At 39.7% G+C, this 17812-nt stretch overlaps 1 protein-coding gene across 3 annotated transcripts in view; it reads right to left on the bottom strand.

Annotated features, from left to right (window-relative positions):
- Nucleotides 1–17812, bottom strand: part of LOC121282627 (kelch-like protein 4) — a 414008-nt gene that overhangs the window by 114103 nt on the left and 282093 nt on the right. The window contains exon 1 of one of the 3 annotated variants that reach the window (XM_041196422.1): nucleotides 6716–6761. The exons of the other annotated variants lie outside the window; for them this stretch is intronic. The gene's annotated coding sequence lies outside the window, so the exon portion shown is untranslated. Of the gene's footprint in view, nucleotides 1–6715; nucleotides 6762–17812 lie in introns of those variants that run through there. 3 annotated transcript variants of the gene reach the window in all.

Genomic DNA, 17812 nt, shown 5'->3' with positions numbered 1-17812 from the left:
CTTGTCTTTCTTTGAGTCAGGTCTCTGTTGAAGCAATAATATCATAGTTCCATTTGTTAATCTGTGCCTGCAGTTCAACAATCTTACTAACCACACTCCATGCATTCATATACATGCACATGATTTAGGCTTTTTTACTTTCCCCCTTATTCTGAACCCTATTGGCTACTCTAATTCTATCAAACTCTCCAAGTATTCTATCTACCTTGATCCTTCTCACTGATATATCCTTGTTATCAGTTGATACATCACTTTCCCACTGCCAGTTTTTCTCTTCTGCACTCTGAATTTCCCCTCAGGTTCCCATCCCCCTGCCAATCTAGTTTAAACCCTCCCCAACAGCACTAGCCAACTTCCCCACGATGACGTTTGTCCCAGTCCTGTTAAGGTGCAACCCATCCTCCTTGTACAGGTCCCACCTGCCTCAAAACCGAACCCAATGTCTCAGAAGCCCTCCCTCCTATTCTATTTCTACAACCACGTGTTGAACTTTTGGTGAATCACAGCCACCTCAGACACTGCTCCTGGCTGAGGTGGAGGTAGAAGTCCTCTCTGAAGACCCTTGGTTGGTACAACCATCTGCTGAGAGCCTTCCTCCTCCTCCTCCCGCTGTGCACAATCACTGCTGCTGTGCTCCATGTCTCTGTTGTGTTACAGGCTAAGAGGGACTGCAACCAAAGCCCCAATTGGCTAAAGCAGATTTTCTGCTGACTGCCTTCCAAAATTCCCCTGCTTCCTTTTCAAAAAGGGGGCTCCATCTCTTTTTAAGTTCAAAACCTTTTCCAAGCTCATCCAACAACGTGGCACATATAACTTCCACTCGCTGTCCAACAAGAAAAAAAATCAAAAGCACATCACCTGAAAGTCCCACAGTCACCCTTTCAAACAGCGTGTAGGAGGTTCCTCATGCAGCTCAATGTATGTTCAGCAAACAGTGTTTAGGAGATGACATTAACAGGACCTGTGAGGTCCAAAAATGGCTGATTGTTTTTAGTCTTTCACAGGATATGGGCATCACTGGCTAGACCAGCATTTATTTCCATCCCTAATTGCCCTTGAGAAGGTAGTGATGAGCCACCTCCTTGAACCTCCGCAGTCCATGTGGTAAAGGTACATCCACAGTGCTGTTAAGGAGGGAGTTTAACCCAATGACAATGAATGAATGGTGCTATAGTTCCAAGTCAGGATGGTGTGTGGCTTGGAGGGAAACTTGCAGGTGGTGGTGTTCCCATGTATCTGCTGCCCTTGGCCTTCTAGGTGGTAAGTGCTGTTGAAAGATCCTTGGCAAGTTTCTGAGTGCATCTTCAGAGAGGACTTCTACCTCCACCTCAGCCAGGAGCAGTGTCTGAGGTGGCTGTGACTCACCAAGGAGTTCAACACGTGATGGTACACAATGCTGCCACTGTGCATCAGTGATGGAGGGGTGGATGTTGAAGGTGGTGGATGGGCTACCAATCAAATGGGTTGTTTTGTCCTGGATGGTGTCAAGCTTCTTGAGTGCTGTTGGAGTTGCACTCATCCAGGCAACTGGAGATTATTCCATCACAGTCTTGACATGTGTCTTGTAGATGGTGGGCAGGCTTTGGGGAGTCAGGAGGTGAATTACTCACTGCAGAATTCCGAGTCTCTGACCTGGTCTTGTAGCCATATTATTTATATGGCTGTTCCAGTTCAGTTTCTGATTAATGGTAACCTCCAGGATGTTGATTGAGCACCAAATCAGTGTTAAGTGTTGTTTGGATTCACAATCTGCCCACTCTACATGCTTCCAGCACACGCACAGCATGACCAAACTAGCACCCTTACAATCATGACATACCACACTCGAATTTGTCCATCTGCCACCTTACGAGCTCTAGGCTCCGGGACAAGTGGTGCTACAAAACCGAATTTTGCAGCCACAGTGTTTAAAAAGACAATAAATACTTTTGGGAAAGGTAGGAAGTGTGTGTGACAGAAATAATAGTATAGAATGTCATGTCAAGTTGAAACTGTAAGAAAGTCTTAATTGTAAATAGAACAATTTATGGGGGGAAATGACACATTACATTGTTCTGTAGTTGCAGAACACATTTATAAAAGAACATCTGAGTTTGTTGTGCATTCAAAGTTCCCCAGATGGATACATATATGATATTTAAAGACGATGGCTGGGATTAAGTATTCCTTTTCTGGCTATTGATGAGTTAGCTTTCAAGTTAATGCCACGTACCTGATTGGATTCAATTTGCGATGGTTAAAGTCAGAGTTATGTGGTTGGAGGATGGCAACTGTAGTATTTTGTACTCTGACAAAAACAGGTCTAAAAATTGTATAAAACCTTAAGAAGGGATTGATTTTATGAAGTTAAATTCTTTTGATGTACAGTTAAAGCTCAGGTATGTTAGTGAATTTTTGCAATATGACCTCAAAGCACATCCTGTATGCAGTAATGTTTTGAGTTTTTCAATAGAAACCAGTGACAGTTGGTGTTAATGTTTTAATGTCCAGTTATTTGTTTCATTGTTAAGCTCTTTCTTAGGGCTGTTTGTGTGGTAAAATATACTGTTTCAAAAACAATTTGTTTAAATTTTCTGGTAACGAATAATTGAGGTTAGTATTCCATTTGTTTACGTGAAGTTGGCACAGACTTCCAACCTTTAACCATGGATTCTGCTTTTCACTAAGCTGGGAAAAAGGATATGAAGAGTCGGATCATTTAAGCTGATATCTTGATGAGGAATTATCTATTTTAAAGTAGTATTAGCTTTGAGACTGCTGGGACAATGCCTAAGATGCTTTATGAGTGGTCTCTAAAGAGACTAACTTTACTGCCATTGGTGGTTGAAAAGCAAATGTGCTATGTAGAATCCTTCCTTGGTTTATGCAACACCTTTAATTCGGCTCAATTATTTATTGAACTTAACTAAATGAAAACTATTTAAAGTTCCATGAAAAATTTTCACAAGTCCCTGTTTAAAAGCACTAAGTACATGGCAATATTCAATGGCTAATTAACTACTATTGATGGTACTTAGCTATAGGTTTGTTTTAAATTATTGCTTGTAGAAAGGAGAATAAAGGATGTCAACTTTTGCCAACTTGAATATTAGCAGGGACTGGATAGGGGAGTGGAACACAGCATTATCAGAACTTAGATTCTCAAAGGGAGTTGTTGTGTCATTGTATTATTCGTAAATAGTGAGGAATTATATAGTTATGTGCATGTATATCAAGAACGTCACATCCCTCACTACTACACTACAGTCAGGTGCTGAGCAATCATGTATCAGTGTATTGGCATATGGTGAGATCTGTGGTATATATTCAAAGAAATCTCCAGCATTTTGAGTATAAAAGTGTGATTATTTCAAACTTCTGGGAATCACAAGACAACATGGTGGCAGCAAATGTATTTGAGTAAAACTCAAACATTTTAAACAGATTTAATGCAGCAATAGATTGACAAAAATCAACTTGGATTAGTGCCAAAGAGAAAGAGAAAAACTGAGTGAATCATGCAAAAACAAAATCGCTACCATCGCAGCAATGAATGCACTGATACAACCCATAATGAATTGGGAGGCTGATGATGTTATAGAGGCATTTGAGAAGTTTAAACAAAAGCTCAGGTTGACATTCAGCAGTTTTCTAAAAGGCACCAGTGAAGAAGAAAGGCTTAGCTACATCTTTTTGAGGGCAACAGAGAAAGAGTTAAATTTGTCTAGCAGCTGGGAGATTCGTGAGGATGGTAGTAAAAGCACAGAATTTTTTTTTTGAAAAATTCAGCACATAACTCCAGCTAAAGTCAAATCATTGGATCCATAGATGTGAGTTTCAAAGTCTAAGACAGGAACCAGGTGAGCCTGTTGGTAATTTTGTAAGGAGATTGAAAAATATAGCCAGCAAATGTAACTTCAAAGAAACAAATGGAAGGCTGGTAGATCAGCTCATATGGGGCTCTGCACACCCTGAAGTACAAAATTATCTGATTGGAAAGGACAAGCATGTGATACCATAGGCTGTAGACACTGCCAGAGCACATGAAGCCATGAATAGATAGATGATGATGCTGACTATCCAAATGGCTATCCTTCAGTTAAGTCAAAAGAAAGGCAGCAGGGCTGATGCAGTGAAACAGCAATAAAAGAATGCAAACTAGACAGAGAGAAAGATGCCCAACAACTGTGAACGGCCACATTAGTTCACAGACAACAGGAAATGTCCCGCACATGGATCAAACTGCAGAGCTTGTGGACAGCCCAATCACTGAGGAAAGATCTGCAAACAAAGAAAGAAGGTGGTAAAGGAATTACCAGAGGCAGAGCAACAGGGCAAAAGAGAAAGAAAGGAAACCAAAACATCCATACCCTGGAAGATGATGATGAGCTTGCGGACACAACAGACATAGGGACCATACAACTGCCTGAAGTGTCTGGAAGTGACAGTTCACAGAGCAAAGAAATCCACACCACCATTTGGATCAGGAAAAGGGTAAGAAATAAGCCGCAACTATAAACATGAAACTGAATCTTGATACCAGAGCACGGAGTAACATAATCCCGCTCAGACTTAACAGAAAGATTTCTGGAAAAGTTGAAAGAAAATGGGGACCCAAGGAAAGATGCTCTGAAACCGAGCAACATCATGCTTATGGCCTAGAGGGTAATTGAGATACAACAGCTCGAATAACCAAAATCAGAGCAACACAAAAAGGAAAAGACATTACTTGCATGTTCTATGTCATGGAAACAGATGGTCCTGCTTTCCTAGGGTTGAGCAGTTGTGAAGTGCCGATGTTGGTCTCAGTAAAACATGAAATGAATGAGGCATCACTGACGGTTGAGCTGGTATACCCATTGAAATGTGGAAGATCAGAAGCAAGGAAGATCTGGCCCAAATGTATCCAGAGTGTTTTGATGAAACAGTTGGATGCTTTGAAGATGTTGAGTATCAAATCACTATTGATCCAACAAAGAAACCAGTGATTCACCCCTACATAAAGTACCAGTAGAACTAAGGGCAAAACTTGAACGAGAGCTCTGAGAAAAGAAAGTGATCGCTAAAGTCTCGTGGCCTACAGATTGGGTAAATTCCATTGTGGCTTTCAGAGCAGGGGATTGCTGAAATATTTGATAATGAAACCCAATTCACCTCCAGAGAGTTTAAGGAATTGGCTGAACAGTATGGGTTCAATATCATCACCACGCTACATTACTCAAGGGGACACAGGTTTATAGAAAGACATGTCTAAACAGTCAAGATGCCAATAGGCAAGAGAAGACCTAAACTTTGCCTTATTATCACTCAAAACTATGCCACTCCAGGCTGACTTGAAATCACCTGCAAAGCTACTAAATGGCAGAAACAAATTTGCCAAGCAAGATACTCCCTCCAAATGACCAGGAGGAAGTAAGACAACATCTCACTGATGCACAGGTAGTGGGAGGTCAAATTGTCGCCTGGGTTGTTAAGAGGAGAAACTGTACATATACAGGATCCAATCATGAAAACCTGGAACCCAGCAAAAGCTGTTAGTGAAGCTGAGACTCCAAGTCATACATCACTGAGACCGAAACCGGTAAGCAAACGAGAAGGAACAGAACACTTATTCAGCCTATGCTGGAGCTGGAAAAGCAGAAAAGGTCATCAAGAACACTAGCGACATCACTAACCAGTGAGATAACATCAACGGCATCACCCACGTGTAGTGCAATATCAACGACAAGCGACACAACATCAGGCAGCAGTACACACAACTCCTACAACACCAGGCACAATATCACCAGTACAGTGTGCCAACTCATCACAGAGTAATGAATGCCAAATGCACAAAATGGAGGCACAACATCCTACCAGCTAAGTAATACTGTTGATAATGCCTTCGAGACAAGAAAATAAGCTATAAAAGAGTTCAGTTTAATTGTAAAGGTCAATTGTTAATCAACTTTAGTTTAGAGCCAAAACAAAAAATGATATGCATTGGAATTAACAGTTATATTGCTTTTTGAGGCTTTTTTAAAAAAAAAGTGGGATGTTATCTTGTTACGTTATTCATAAAGAGTTAGGAATTATATTAATTTATTCTTTCATGGGATATTGTACCACTGGCAAAGCCAGCATTTGTTGTCCATCCCTAATTGACCTTGAACTAAGTGGCTTGCCACACCATTTCAGAGGGCAGTTAAGAGTCAAATTGCTGTGGGTCTGGAGTCACATGTAGGCCAAAGCAGGTAAGGATGGCAGATTACCTTCCCTAAAGGATATTAGCGAACCAGATAGGTTTTCATGACAAACAACAATGGTTTCATGGTCACCATTACTGAGATTAGTTTTTCAATTCCAGACTATTGTTTGAATTCAAATTCCACCAGCTGCCATGTTAGGATTTGAGTCTTTGTCCCCAGAATATCAGACTGGGCATCTGGATTATTAGTCCAGTGACATTATCACTGTGTCACTGTCTCATAAAATATATTATTATGCGTCTGCATGTTCAGAATGCCACATCACTCACTACAGCACCACAATTAAGTGTTGAACAGCAATATATCAATGTGCAGCACATGGTAAGATCTGAGAAATACTTCAAAGAAAGCTCCAGCATTTTGTATCTAGAAATGTGATAATTTCAAATTTCTGGGAACCCCAAGATATAACAGGAATACTGACACTGCATACAAGCAGTAACAGTGAAGTTGCATCAAAGCAAAACTGCTTCAACTCTGCTTGTTACCTTGAGACTTCAACTTGAATTGTGTATGAGGATTCTCTTTCATGATGATGAGTTTTGACCACACTGTGCCTCATGTTTTAAGTTCTGAGGTATTCTTTGATGCTGTTGAAAATCATTGTGTAATTTTAATAACTTGTAGAAAAGTAGTTAAAGGTACAGAATATTCAGTCCCAAGCCTGTTACTCCAATCAGTGAGATCATGGCTAATCTGTACCTTAACAGCATCCATCAGCCTTGGCTCAATATCATTTTATAACCTGGTTTACAAAAAAACATAAAATCTATTGATCTCAGGTTTAAAATTATTAATTGAGCTAGCATCTACTGTTTTTGTGGAGGAGTTCCAAACTGCTACCAACCTTTGTCTGAGAAGTGTTTCCTAACTCCTTTCCTGAATGGCTTAGCTCGAATTTTAAGGCTATGTCCCCTTTACATAGACTCAGGATCTGGGAGAAGAGATGCAGATGGTATCAAACACCAGGGCTCAAGGGCTAGGGTGGAGGCCAAGGCTTCGTGGTTTAAACGGAGTTCCCATTATCCAGCCTGATTAGCCAGAGCTCTAGATGTGAAAGACCAGCCTGGGGAGTGGTTGAGTTGTGTGTGGGGGTTGGGGGGTGGAGGGGGCTGGGGGGTTGGGGGGGGGGGTGGGGAGGGTGGGGGGGGGGTGGTGTTGGAAGTGGGTATGGGGGCTGGTTGGAGGAGAGTTTGGGACAGATTGGAGGGGGGTTGGTGGGGGGGTTGGTGGGGAGGTTGGGGGCATTAGTGGGATGGTTAGTGGGGTGGTTGGGAGAAATTTGGAGGGGGGTTTGGGAGAAGTTGGTGCGGGTGTTGGGGGAGGTTGAAGAGGATGTGTGCAGAGAGGTGTTTCTGAGTTGGGAGGGAAGTTGGAGGGGGTGTTGAAGGTGGTGGGGTGTCCCTTTTGAGGTTTAGCACTACAAAATTAAATACTGTACAGTTCTCAAAATTATGTTTTGAATTTAAACCAGCATATAAATGGCAGTCTAAGTTTTCATTATGCCCCAAAGTAGACATCATTCTGAGTACATTCTGTGTTGATGTATCAGAGACTTGAGAATCTTGGGCCTCATCAAAATAAATGTGAGAAACTAAAAACCAGGAGTGATGTAAAACAGGGCGTTGACTCACTATTATCTGTTTTATTACTCTTGCAAAGACTGGGAATGAAATACCTTTTTGTCATTAAGAGATTACTTAAAGAAAGGTTTGACAAATCTCTACTCTATCCTAGGTTCATCCCAACATGCACCGTCCTGTTTAAAATCTGGCAGAAGATGATTATACTCTGAGACTAAAATTTCTCTGGGGGTAAGGGTTATCAATCTTCCATTGTAGCTTTGGCAAAAAAATCCATTGAAATCCCCGAGAAACAGCACAAAGGACTTTTACCATAAAGGACCTTTATAGAAACTCAATCCTATGACTTAAGTGCTTCTAGAAATGATTTATCTTGGAACTTTGCTGTATACTCTTTTTTTGCTGTTGGAGTTTCTTATTTATTAATTACATTTTCCACTTAATTTGCCTGTTTCCCTTACACTTCAAGCAACGATAAGAATTAAAAAAAATACTATTTGCACAATTATTTAGTTCAAATTTAATACAACATCATATGCAACCTGCAGATAGGCTGTAAATTTGCAATGTACAACACAATTGTATGATGGTGGGTTGGTGCCAGTGATTTCAGAATGTTAAGGTTGTATTCATTACAGAGTTGAATTGTTTTGTAAATATAGTGATTTCTTTGTAGCCATTTTCCTAACATCAGTTGATTGCTCTGTGATTAATTATCCTTAGGTACTCAGCAAAACTCCAATTTCACCATTGCTACATGTAAATATAAACAAAGAAAGGCAAAACCTATATTTATACAGCAACTTCCACAATGTCCCAAATTGCTTTAAATCCAATTAAGTACCTTTGAGTTGTAGTCACTCGAATAAAGTAGGCAATCTTATCAAATAGTGGAGCAGGCTTAAGGGGCCGAATGGCCTACTCCTGCTCCTAATATGTATGTTCATAAGCCAGTCTGGATGGACGAGATGAATTGGGCTGGATGGCCTTTGTATCTTGCAAATAGAGAGTAAAATCATGGCAGGAGCTCTGTTTATTGTGTTGCTAATGAAAGTTCACTGTGCAGGTTTTGTGGGCTGAAATTGCCAGGACAGGAATGCATAATGGGCTCAATAACATGTTTTATACTGCACTTGATTCTCAAGCGTCTTTTCCATTGACTTCAAGCCTGCCATCTTGTCTACTTACCTATTATCCCACTCTATCTTGGTGCTTTTTACTTTTTTGAGGTATTGAAATATTTTGATAAATTTGTGTCACATAATCAATATTGAAAATATACTGCAGTAAGAAGCAGCAATCAGCAGAGTCTCCAGACTTGCTAATCAAGAAAACACAGATACAATTGTGAACCATTCAGTCTTTGTCCTCGGGCCTCTTAAAAGTTGCACAAACACCTGAGGACTGCAATGCTTTTCACTGGCAGTGAAGACCTCACAGAATCACAGAATCTTTACAATGCAGAAGGAGTCCATTCAGCCCATCAAGTCTGCACTGGCTCTCTAGAAGAGCATTCCACCTAGTCCCACTCTCCTGCCTTATCCTATGTTGTTCGATCATTCCACTTTGTTGCTCAGGAGTCATTTGATCTTCTACCCTGTGAGGTTACCGATAAAATAGAATCCAATTACAACCCTTGTATGGAATAATTATATTGAATAATATCACGCACACAGGCAGAAGAAAGTTTTCTTCTACTTCTGCAGAATGGAAAAGATCGTGGGCAGTTTATCTGAGTTGTAAGTATTGGATCTTACCCAAAAATATGAATTTATTGTCACTGTGTCCATGTGGTGCAATGTGTAGAATATGTTAATGAGGGTTGAGGCAGTCACCAAAATCAGTGTTATCATCTGCACAGTGTTATAAGTAATGAATGGGACATTTTCCTGTCAAGTTAACAATATTACACAATGCTGTTCAAGTAAAATTTGTACTCTGGTTTGTTTAATAGTCGCGGTGGGATCACCTATAGGGTATACACAAACTAACACTGCATTATATTGTTGCTTTCTTAATATTAATGACCCATGCTGCATTTATGTCAGACAACATTTGTAACTAGATGCCAACAATGAGCATTACCATCTTACAAGGACCTTTGATTGTTTGGTGAAATGATAGGTGAATCTTGAAAGAGGAAAAAATTATCATGCATGATTGAGGGGGAGGGTTAAAATGGGAGATGGGTGGGGGAGTAGGGGCATTCAAGAAATTCCAATTTTACTGAGATTAGTCTGATATTTCAGCTCAATCAGTGTTAAAGTTTAGGCTGCTTTTCCCCTTCAGAGACCGCAAAATTCACAGTCCATTACATTAACATGTGCTGTCAAAAATATATTAAAACTTGTTCATTTTATGTTTCTGTATTCCCATCATACTGGCCCTTTGAAAGGCATTCAATTAGTCTCACCATCACCCCCCTCTTTTCCCATAGCATATACTCTTTTCGTTTTCAAGTATTTAGTCAATTCTCTTTAAAAGTTACTATTGAATATGTTTCCACCACCCGTTCAGATAGTGCATTCCAGATCATACAACTCGCTGCATAAAAAAATTATTTATCCCTTATATGAAGTTTTAATAAGTCTTTTGCTATTTAATAAACTATTTATCTTAGATCTGTGTCCTCTGATTACTGAATCTTCTGCCAGTGGGACATTAACTATTCTATCAAAGCCCTTGATAATTTTGAACACCTCTACTAATTCTCCTGTTAATCTTCTCTGCTCCAAGGAGAACAATCCCAATTTCTCTGGTCCCTCCACATAACTGAAGTCCCTCATCCCTGGTACAATTCTAACAAATCTCCTTTTCATCCTCTCTAAGACCTTAAAATCCTACCTAAAGTGTGGTTTACAGAATTGAACACAACAATCCAGTTTAGGCATATTCAGTGTCTTGTAACGGCTTGGCATAACTTCCTTGCTTTTATAATCTATGCCTCCATTATAAAGCCAATGATTCCATATGTTTTTCTTTAAACAGCGTTCTTGTCTTGCCATCTTCAAATATTAATGTACATATACCTCCAGGTCTTCCTGTTCCTACATCCCTTTTAAAATTGCTGTGTACAGCGTACATGTTCTCTCCTCATTCTTCCTTTGAAAATAAATAGTTAATCTCATGCAATTAAGGTAACATCACAAATTTGCCATCAAATCCAAGCACATATTTTGTGGTTGGCCTTGCAATTCCTTCCTATCTTTATCAGTTTTATCATCTTTATTAGACTTGACAATACTCAGTTGAACATTTTTCTGCATGAATAATAAACCTGGAAAAATAAAAATTCATAAATGTTTCTGTATTTTATTCATAGAATATTGCTTCATCTTTTGTAACCCACAAATAGCATTGCAGTAGAGATGAAAAAGAGAAAAAAGTTTTTTTTAAAGGTAATTGTCTATAGGAAAGCGGTATAAATCCTTACATACTTGTGGAAAAATATGTTGAGCCTTATGCAACTGTCCCAAATGAGCTTTGTAAGGAAAGAACACAACAGTCGATGAACAGGAATTAGCCTTGTTTCCTAATGATGTCTATTTATGCAAAGTTTAACCCTTTCCAAGTTGCAAAATAAATGTCCAAATATCATTGATGAAATTCACAAAAATTAATGTTATTTGAGATAGAAAAAAATGTTGTTTAAAGACCTGGAAGGTTGCAGGAGCATTAACTGTCAGTACAAATCCCCAGAGAAGTGCAAAACTGGCCAGTGACCTGGTCTAGCTAAACCTAGAGAACAATGTCCAATGTTGGTCACTGCACTATAAGGAGGCAATCCAGTCCCTGTAGGCAATACAGGGGAAGGTAATGAGGTTGATTCTCACTCATAGAGTGAAGAACAATGAGTAGCAGCTTTATAGACTAGACCATTCAGCCTCATAAGAAAACATCATGGTTGAAAAGATCTATAACAGTAGAGAGGAAGTAAATCAGAAACAGTACTTTCAGATATCCTAGGATAGCAGGAGAAGACACAGACACAGGGTTGTAAGACACACATTGAGAACAGTTATTGTGAAGCAAATGTTCACAAATAGCATGATAAAGAACTGAGCAAATTGCCACGATAGGTCATCGAGGCCAGAACACTGGACAGATTTTAAAAATAGTCAGTTGCTGTAAATATGTGTCTCATAGTATAGAAAGGTGCTATTAAATGAGCTGAAGGTTCTTCTTCATCTAAACCTAGTGCACCTTCAATAATAGAGATGTCTTTGTGCAAGATAATGATCTGGAGGAAGTTTGTTTACTTAATAATGAAGATAATGCAGCAACCCAGAGAGCTTCACTAATATTTTGAACATTTTACAAATTTCATACCCAATTGGGACCTCAGAATCAAGTGACAAGTTTAAGTAAACCAAAATTTTTAACCATATCGTTGGTACGGTAAAATGGTATCAGCAGTATGTCCTGTTCATTAAATTAAGGCACAACGATCACTGCATAACACTTTTAGCAAGCACATAGGAAGATTGACAAGACTCTATTAGTTAATCACAACATTACTACTCATATCATCAAGATCCAATATTTATTGAGAAATTAGAATAGATTATTATTTTAGATTGATTTTTAAATCATCTGTAAACCTGAAATCACATCAGAAAATGCTGAAAATGAGTAGAGGTCAACCAACAACAGAATTCTGTTAAAACCCTTCTTTTGTCTCTCTAGATGGTGATAGTCCCACTTTGTATTTCCACCTGTATCTGTTATTAGTCTGGATTATAATCAATAGCCCCTTACTCAAAAGTTTCAGGAATTTACATCCTTAGATGCAAAAGCAATAAATTTTGTGTTTAGTTTGAAATACTTGACATGAATTTAACTGAGTTTGGTTTTTTTTTCAGATGTGAGCATCACTGGCAAGGCTAGCAGTATTACTCTCCCTGAACTGCTTTTGAGAAGGTGGTGGTGAGTTGCCTTCTCGAGATGCTACAGTCCTTGTAGTTTAGGTACACCTGCATTAGGGAGGGAGTTCCAGGATGTTGACCTAGCAACAGTAAAGGAACGGTGATATAGGTCCAAGTCAGGATGGTGTGTGGCTTGAAGGGGGACTTGCAGATAATGGTGTTCCCATGCATCTGCTGCCCTTGTCCTTCTAGGTGGTAGAGGTCACAGGTTTGGAAGGTGCTGTTGAAGGACCCTTGGTGTGTTGCTGCAGTACATCATGTAGATCCGAAGCAGAGCCATATGGACTCGAAACCTTAATTCTGTTTCTCGCTCGACAGATGCTGCTAAATCTGTTGAGTTTTTCCAGTATTTTCTGATTTTATATCAGATTTCCAGCATCCATGGTATTTTTTTTACCAAAAACAAATGATTGGATCTTTTATTGCTGTTTGTGGGATCTTGCTTTGAGCAGATTGCTTGTGTGTCCCGACATTATGACAATGATGATACCTCACCACTACTTCATTATCTATGAGGTCCTTTAGGGCATCCTGAAGTTGCAAAAGGTGCTAAATAAATGCAAATTCTTTCTTTATGATAGCTAAGAAATATTAAAAAATGTTGACAACTGTCATTTTCCACCTAATATTGAGTATTAGCTATGTAAAAAGGCCAAAGATTCATCATAGGAAGTACACTTATCATTGGAAGTTACAGACATGTCTAAAAAGTGCAATTAATGGATCTACTTTGTAACTTTTACATTAAGGTTATAGATTATCCATATGTTAATGCTTTATAGAAGATGGAATCAGCTAAGTTCATTGTGTTGAACTGGAGTCAGATCTCTGTTTAGGATTGACAAATGATCATCTGTGGAGGTTTAGAAATATTAAACATTGGCAATGTATAAATGCCAGAACAGCTATCTGATTATAAGCAAAAGCCACAGTTGCTCACTTAGGACAGTAGAGCAATTAAATTTTTGGCCTTAGCGCCCACAAATTTTCATGTCCAACACTGGAACAAACAAGAATTTTGCCTGTTTTGTAGTGGCAGCACTAGGAAGCAAGTGGTTTGCACAGGAGAAACTAGTCAGAGTACAGAGTGGTTCAACATAATTGAACAAAAGCTAGGCAACAATGCCAATGGTTCACTAAAAATGTTTTCACAATGCAATGACAGAAATCAAATATAAATTTTTCCCTTTCAAACTACAAAAAAAGTCCATGTATAGTTGAAGAGCAGGATTCAGACATCCACCGTAAGATCTGAGCTGCATCAATTTGCAACACAAGTGGGTTGGATCAGGTTTCTGACTGGTCCCATTGGAGGACAAAACACGTCTAGCAGTTTACCTGTAATGTGTTTTTTTCATCCCATCCTTGTTAGCCAGGTAGGCTACAAAGTTCAGAGAGAAACTGGGTCAAAGCTTCAGTTTGATGACCTTTTGTCAGAACGTTCTGACAAAAAGTCATCAATCTGAAACATTTAACTCTGTTTTACTCTCTACAGATGCAGCGAGAACTGCTGAGTATTTGAAGCATCCTCTGTGTTCATTTTAAATTTCCAGCATCTGCAATATTTCACTTTTGTACAGAGTTTAGAGAGCCCCTGTCACTATGCAATATGATTGGCTTTGCTTTGGCAGCTTTCCATCTCATGGGATGATGGTTTGTGCCTTGGTGGTCAACTCTATGTTAAACATCAGGAGCCCAACTCTGCAGATAAGGACATGGGCTGAGAAGGTGCAGGATTCACTGCCCTCTGTTTTCTCTGAGTTTTCTTCCCAACTAGCTGAGCTTTCAACTTCTCCTTGCCCCTTTCAATGCCCCTCCAAACAGTCAGGCTCCAGAAGCCCTGGCTATCAGCAATTCGCTCCCAGTTATCTGTGTCAATATCTGCCAATATTTCATTTGCAAGTGTTCTTATAGGAAAGGTATGGATATCCAGTAGGTCAAAACCCAGTGTCCAGTTCACCATACAGAAGGCCATCATCCATACAATGGAGGTGCCAGTGCCGATGTCAGCTTAGCAATGAGTGTTTGATAATGGATTTAGCACATTCCAGGACCTCTGAATTGGTGACCTTGTCTTGCTAAGACATTCTGAGGATACATCTGAGACAGCAAAGATGGAAACTGTTCAGCCTTTTCTCCTGCCCAGCACATGCTGTCCAGGTCTCACTATTGTAGAGTCCACTGAGGATGCAGATTTGGTGGACTGGCAGTTTGGTGTTCTCAGTCAGGTTGCTGTTGTTCCACACTCTCTTACTCAGCTTGGACAAAACAGCTGCAGCTTTTGGAATGCATGTGTTGATTTCAGCATCAAGTTGCTGGTGATTGTAGATATGATACTGAGGATTCTAAATATGTGAAGCTATCAACAACCTCCAACGTCCTCCTGTCAATCCAGTAATGTTGTGGCAATATCCTGGATGATCACATTTGCCTTCCTGCTTCTGATGGTCAAACTAAACTTTTCACATGTGTGAGAGAGTCTGTCCGTATGCCACTGAAAGTGTTTCTTAGCATGGGAAATTATTGCGGCATCATCAGTATAGAACGTATCTCTGATCAGGACTTGGCACATTCTTGTCTTGGATTTCAGGTTGGCAAGGCTAAACAGGTTTCCATCAGTTCTGATATGTAAATAAACATCTGCTGTAGATGACCTGAAGGCATATGACAACAACAAAGAGGAAGACTATGTCAAAAAGTATCAGCAACAGAATACAAACCTGTTTGACCCCCCCTGTGGATCTCAAATGGTTCTGATGCTGCTCTGTCAGAGCAGACCTTACCTATCATATTATCATGGAAAGATGATTCTGATTGTACAGTACGGCTGAGGAAGGTGCAAATCATATGAGAATGGTGATTTGGTAGCATGCACAAGGTGGGACTGTAGCTAGCTTTGTGAAGATCCTCTGTTTTCCAGTGTTCTGCAGTTCACTCCCTCCACCACTGATGCACAGTGGCATCATTGTGTACCATCTACAAGATGCATTGCAGGAATTCACCAAGGCTCCTTTGACAGCACCTTCCATACCTACAATCACTACCATCCAGAAGGACAAGGGCAGCAGGTAAACGGGAACACCACCACCTGGAAGTTTCCATCCAAGTCATTCACCATTCTGACTTGGAAATATATTACCATTCCTTCACTGTTGCTGGGTCAAAATCCTGGAACTCCCTTCCTAACAGCACTGTGGGTGTACCTACACCACATGCACTACAACAGTTCAAGAAGGAGGTTCACCACCACCTTCTCAAGGGCAACCAGGGATAGGCAATAACTGCTGGCCCAGCCAGCAAAGTCCACACCCCATGAATTAATTTTATAAAAAGTGAGAAGCCCTTCCTTCTGCTCAGCGTGGGGAGAGTTTCACTGAGTTAGGTGCTGTGTGCAAACCAAGGTTCATCCACATGGAGGATAAGACCTTCTGTAGCTCCCCTGACATTCCACCACCCACATGTACACGCCCACCAGGGACAGGAAGCAAACAGCTTCAGGCTTCAGGTAAGCAAACATTCTGCAGCAAATCTGACTTCTTGGTTCCCTCTCCAATCAGCTCGATGGAGTTCAAACGCATGCATGACCAATTGCACGCACATGTATAGTCCCAAAATTGTCTGTAGCCTCTCAAGATGGGCTTCATGCTCCCCAATATGGGTCACCTTGCAAGTGATCACTCTGTATAATCTGTCCCCAGCTGCCAATGTTGTCTGTGGTTCCAAGAAGAGGATAATTGTTTTAAGATTATGCAGCACTGGTATTGAAATATATTCCAATATGTGCAGGGACTACATTGAAATATTATTTCCCAAAATGCCTATGAAGTTCATAGTGTTTACACTGAAGTTAGCATGGTGTAACTGGAAAATTCAACCCAGTTATTTATTCAATTAGGTGAAGATGACTTGTACTTGTATAATAGACTGTCCCAATTGACTGAACAGTAACTAAGTGCAGTTCTGTAGGGAGATAGGCAGTAATGTATTGCAGAAGTGCAGCCATTAGCTGTATTGCTAAAACCTTTTGTGCCTTGGATTTGCATCCAATCAAAAATAGTTGGAGCATGTAATGCTAAAGATATAGAAAATGTAATTTTCTGGACATAATGTAGCCAAGATGGATTCCAAACTCTTATCAAGGCTATAAAGTAATTGTGTAACATAGTCACTTGCAGAATATATTTTATTCTTTCAAATCCTTGTCTAGTGACTTTCATCATTTTAATTGCCAAAGAATTGTTACAATGACAAAAGCATCAGTCACAGAAAAGATATATACTTTCAATTATTATTCTCCTAATCTTCCCTAATGTTAATGTTTTTGATTATTTAGCTAAAATAATTTTAATTCTTTCTATTATTTAAAACAATCTCAAGTAACAGATTTCAGAATATTTCATAATCTATATCAATGATATTGATGCATTCAATTAAAAATCGTGACTGAACAGCAACAATTTATATTTATATAGCACCTTTAACTGAATGCAACATCCCAAGGAGCTTCACATGAGTGTTGTCAAACAAAATTTGACACTGAGCCACATTAACACAGATAACCAAAAGCTTGGTCAATGAGATGGATTTCAAGGAGTATCTTAAGGGACGAAAGAGAGGTGGAGATGTTTAGGGAGGGAATTCCTGATCTCAGGGCCCAGGCAGTTGAAGGCACAACTATTGCCACCAATGATGGAGAAATGGAAAATTTAGGGTTTCTAAGAAGCAAGAGCCTGGAAGCACGAATAGCTCTGAGGTTAGTAGGGCTGGAAGAAGTTATAAGAATAAAGAGGGGCGAGGCCATGGAGTAATTCGAAAACAAGGATGAGAATTTTAATGTTGAGGAGTTAGAGTCAATGTAAATCAATGAGCAGAGGAGCATTGAGTGAACGGGACTTGATGTGAGTTAGGATATGTGCAGCAGACAATTTACAAAGTCTGTGCATACACGTTTGACTAATAATTTTAAACATCCAAATTTAAGACATCCAAAAAGCATATTTAGTCTGAGCATAGTCGTATGAAGAAGATTCTACAACATTACTGACAGAATTTAATATACATCTTCTTCATTGATGGC

Source organism: Carcharodon carcharias, chromosome 9 (assembly GCF_017639515.1).
Source record: "Carcharodon carcharias isolate sCarCar2 chromosome 9, sCarCar2.pri, whole genome shotgun sequence".
NCBI lineage: Eukaryota > Metazoa > Chordata > Chondrichthyes > Lamniformes > Lamnidae > Carcharodon > Carcharodon carcharias.
Note: the sequence above shows the minus strand (reverse complement) of the source record. Positions and strands in the feature narration are given on the sequence as shown.